Here is a 5,255-nt window from a genome sequence, read left to right on the forward strand (position 1 = left end):
TTCATCTTAAAGTTTTGCGCTCTGATGTGTTTTGTGGAATAGCGGCAGACGAAATGGATGGTATTTTTCTTACCCTTTCTTTAGCTCCTCAATATTGCTGGTGCTCCACTGTAATTAGGTGCTGGCGCACAGTCCTTTGTCATTAAATTTGCTACACCCTAATTAGGAAATTTAGAAAATTTCACAAGACCACCATCTAACAATTGGCCCCAATTATTAAATATCTTTTCTAGGATTATATGACATTTGCTTTCATGCAACAATACTGATTGAGTTCAGTACTTAGGTTATTTGCTTAAAAACAATTTCTTGCTGTGTAGACAAATACTAATCTGTCAAAATTATAGAACATTTTCTGGCTTCTGATATAGAAGAGCTGGATTGAAGATATTTGAGTCTGAACCTATCCAGAAATGATTATTTCTTTGACTTACATTCAGAGACAAATAAAAATGGTGCTCAAATGCCAATCCAAACACTCCCAGAATAATTTGAGAGAAAAGCAACCACAAACTCACCCTATGATTCTAGGAGGGTCTTGGATGGTTTAATATAAAACTTCATAAAAATGAGTGCCGTTGAAGGTTGGGTAAAGTTTATAGGGAGTCCAGAATTTGGTCTGGCCTCCCTATACAATGGAGTCACAGGAAACCAGGGCCCAGAGCAACGAGGGATTAGAGTGTTTTCGTCCCCCTCCTATCCCACATCTGCTCTGCATAAAGCTCTGGGCTCTTATTACCTGAGCAATTCTTTCTATGTTCTTCCAGGTAAAACTCAAACTGTCCAAGTTCAAGGTGGATTCAATTTATATTTTGGACATAGCTGGCTTTACCTAAAGTGGCAGCATTTTTTAGCAGTGCCAATTCTATACTGACGCCCATTTGTCTATGAATTCACTCCTTAAATTCAATTCCATTACTCCTTTTCATTGGTCCTGATGCTGCTGCTGATGATTCTGGGAGAGTTTATCATACATATTTTTTACCTTTTGTACAAAAATATTTAGACTTTCAACAAATACCCTCAACCAGGTTATACATTGAGTGGAAATATTTTTGCAAGTCCAGGAGAAAAGAAGAAGATAACCCACCTTAATGGAATCTGTACAAAAGGATCAGATTCAGGATAATTCTCTCTCGCGCTTGCTCTCTGTGTTAGTCACCTAATCTGGTGTCAATTTAAGGATTAAGAATCTAGACTATCAATCTGGAGATAACCAATGGGACTTTTGTCTGGGAATGGCCTTCTGAAAATTCTGGAAAATCTGGTACTTCCTACTTGGAGGTGGAAGACACCTCTCTCTCTGCTACTTCCTGGGAGACATTGCAGAAGACAAGCGACATGGACACAACCAGACCTCAGAAGCTGGAGAAGCCACAGAGAGACCCCTGCCAGCGCTGAGATGCTTACAATGCCACTGGGCCCAAAGACTTTCTACCCACCGGCCTGTGATCTTCTACCTTTGGCATCATTGCATGTGTTTCGTGATTCTGAAGAGGACTTTATAGTTCAATTGCTCTTATAATAAATCTCTTTCTTATACACATATATGTGTAATGGACTCGTTTCTCTAGCCTACCCAGACTAACACACTCTCCCTCTCCTTTCTCTCCTCTCTCTTTCCCTCTAGATTCCCACCATTTATAGCAACATGAGAAATACAATTCAGGAAATATCATGACCCCCGATTTTTATTGGAAATTACGTTACTCAGAACAGAAAAAAAATCCAGAAAGAACGATTTAAGTGCTCATCTTTCATTAAATGTGTAAAACTAAGTGGTCTAAGCATGTGATAATCTGAGCAAGTGACTTGAAGCATGTGAAGTCTGCACTTGAATACCAAGTTGCTGGATTCCTCAATGGTGATTTTGATATGTAACTCAAAAAATTTATTGGTTACAACTATACCTAGACTGAACAATTCATACTTGTCATTAGATGATAAGCTCTCTGAAGACAGGTTTTTTTCAATTTAAATAATTTTGTTTTCAAACCAGTATAGTGCTTTGTATATATCAACTAACATATCTATAGGAGTTTATATTTACTTATCTATGTACCTATCTACCTAGCTATCTACCTATCATCTATCTATCATCTACCTCTCATCTGTCTATCTATCTTTCTATTTATTAACTTAGTCCCTATACAAGTTGTGTGGTAGGATAAGCAAATAGTTGAGTCCCTGTATACACTTGAGGAATTTGAAGTTGAATCAGAATATTTATTTAAGTTTCACAGCTCCTTTTATACCAGATTATCAACTGATATTTATTAAAAAATAATTTAATCTTAAATGGGTGGCCAAATGTTCCTTGGAAATGCCTGATAAAGATGTTTTCCTGGGGGAAATGCTGGTCATAATTTAACCACTGACATGTTTCCATCATCTTATTTAGAGTTCCCACATCCAAGATTGGTTCTGTTCCATTTAAAGAGCATCCTCAAAATAATTTGGACAACATTTAACATTAAATTTCAAGAACTAATACCACATCAAGGTAACGAAGTCCCGAATTTTCCTCATTTATTCATATGGAGAGAAGGTCCATGAAAGAGACACATCCACATTGTCTAGCAGTGGGAAATTTAGTCCTGGAAATAAGACTGTAAATAGACACACAAGCACTTGGCATGCAAAGTGTGAAATAGAACTACCAGTAACTAGAAAACACGCACCATATTTATATAAGAGTGTGGGGAAACAGATCTATGTGCATCTATTTATAGGCTTAGCATTAAGGCAGCAGATGGACCTCAAACCTCCACTTAAGCACTTACTCAATACAAGAACATGTTGTTCTATTACTTTGGCATTCCAGGATGCACACCTTCCTGACACGATTGCTGAAGAAAAAGGTGTGCATAAGCAAATGTGGTAAAGAAAGCTGATGGTGCCCGGCTATCAAAAGATATAGCGTCTGGGGTCTTAAGGCTTGAAGATAAACAAGCGGCCATCTAGCTGAGAATAAAAGCCCACGTGGAAGAAGCACACCAGCCTGTCTGACCACTAGGTGTAGAAGGGACCAGTTATCAGACATCAAAGAACTAAAAATCATATCAGTGCGTGCTCACCTTCCTGATACGATCACTGAAGACAAACATGTGCATAAGCAAATGTGAAGAAAGCTAATGGTGCCTGGCTATTAGAAGACATAACGTCTGGGGTCTTAAAGGCTTGAAGATAAACAAGCGGCCATCTATCTGAAAAGCTTCAAGGCCCACATGGAAGAAGCACACCAGCCTGTCTGACCACGGGCTGTTGAAGGGACCAGTTATCAGGCACCAAAAAACTAAAAATCATATCAGTGGGTGCCCACCTTCCTGATAAGATCAATGAAGACAAACGTGTGCATAAGCAAATGTGGTGAAGAAAGCTGATGGTTCCCGGCTATCAAAAGATATAGTGTCTGGGGTCTTGGAGGCTCGAAGATAAACAAGTGGCCATCTAGTTCAGAAGCAACAAAGCCCACATGGAAGAACCACACCAGCCTGTGTGACCACGGGCTGTCGAAAGGACCAGGTATCAGCATCAAAGAATAAAAAATCATATCGGGCGGCGTACTTTGCGGCAGCGTCGAGCGCCCCACCCCCTTTCTCTGCGGAATCACCATGGCGGCTGGGACCCTGTACACATACCCAGAAAACTGGCGGGCCTGCAAGGCCCTCATCGCTGCTCAGTACAGTGGGGCTCAGATCCGCGTGCTGTCCACACCACCCCACTTCCACTTCGGCCAAACCAACCGCACCCCCGAATTTCTCCGCAAATTCCCTGCTGGCAAGGTCCCGGCGTTCGAAGGTGATGATGGCTTCTGTGTGTTTGAGAGCAATGCCATTGCCTACTATGTGAGCAACGAGGAGCTACGGGGAAGAACCCCAGAGGCAGCAGCCCAGGTGGTGCAGTGGGTGAGCTTCGCGGACAGCGACATCGTCCCCCCAGCCAGTACCTGGGTGTTCCCCACCTTGGGCATCATGCATCACAACAAGCAGGCCACCGAGAATGCCAAGGAGGAGGTGCGGCGAATCCTGGGCCTGCTGGATGCCCACTTGAAAACCAGGACTTTCCTGGTGGGTGACCGAGTGACCCTGGCTGACATCACAGTCGTCTGCACCCTCTTGTGGCTCTACAAACAGGTCCTAGAGCCTTCTTTCCGTCAGGCCTTCCCCAATACCAACCGCTGGTTCCTCACCTGCATTCACCAGCCCCAGTTCCGGGCCGTCTTGGGGGAGGTGAAGCTCTGTGAGAAGATGGCACAGTTTGACGCTAAAAAGTTTGCTGAGATCCAGCCCAAGAAGGACACCCCTCGGAAAGAGAAGGCACCCCAGGAGGAGAAGCAGAAGGCCCCGCAGAGCGGAAAGAAGAGAAGAAGGCCGCGGCTCCTGCCCCTGAGGAGGAGATGGACGAATGCGAACAGGCGCTGGCCGCTGAGCCCAAGGCCAAGGACCCCTTTGCTCACCTGCCCAAGAGTCCCTTCGTGCTGGACGAGTTCAAGCGCAAGTACTCCAACGAGGACACCCTCTCGGTGGCGCTGCCGCATTTCTGGGAGCACTTTGACAAGGAAGGCTGGTCCCTGTGGTACGCCGAGTACTGCTTCCCCGAGGAGCTGAGCCAGACATTCATGAGCTGCAACCTCATCACTGGAATGTTCCAGCGATTGGACAAGCTGAGGAAGAATGCCTTCGCCAGCGTTATCCTCTTTGGAACCAACAACAGCAGCTCCATTTCGGGGGTTTGGGTCTTCAGAGGCCAAGAGCTTGTCTTTCCGCTGAGTCCAGATTGGCAGGTGGACTATGAGTCGTACACATGGCGGAAACTGGATCCTGGCAGTGAGGAGACAAAGACGCTGGTCCAAGAGTACTTCTCCTGGGAGGGGGCCTTCCAGCACGTAGGCAAAGCCTTCAACCAGGGCAAGATCTTCAAGTGAACGGCCTGCCGCTGGCCCGCCGCCTGCACCTGCCCTGTGGGGTGATGGATGGGGGGGTCATTAAAGGAAGCTGAGCAGTGAAAAAAAAAATCATATCATTGTAAATGAGTGAGTGCAGAGTGGAGATTCAAAGCCCATGAATAATGAGTGAGTGCAGAGTGGACACTCAAAGCCCATCGACAGCCAACCGGACACCCCCTTACTGAAGGGTTTTAGGGAGGAGATGATATAACTTTCCTCTCGTTCTTAATTACTTCCTCCTCCCCACACTATCATGATCCCAATTCTACCTTACAAATCTGGCTAGACCAGAGGATGTACATTGGTA

At 44.7% G+C, this 5,255-nt stretch overlaps 1 pseudogene; it reads left to right on the forward strand.

Annotated features, from left to right (window-relative positions):
- The first annotated feature begins 3,578 nt into the window (after positions 1–3,578).
- On the forward strand, positions 3,579–5,017 carry LOC142447960 (elongation factor 1-gamma pseudogene; annotated as a pseudogene).
- The last annotated feature ends 238 nt before the right edge of the window (positions 5,018–5,255 follow it).

This window comes from Tenrec ecaudatus, chromosome 5 (genome assembly GCF_050624435.1).
Source record: "Tenrec ecaudatus isolate mTenEca1 chromosome 5, mTenEca1.hap1, whole genome shotgun sequence".
Classification (NCBI taxonomy): Eukaryota; Metazoa; Chordata; class Mammalia; order Afrosoricida; family Tenrecidae; genus Tenrec; species Tenrec ecaudatus.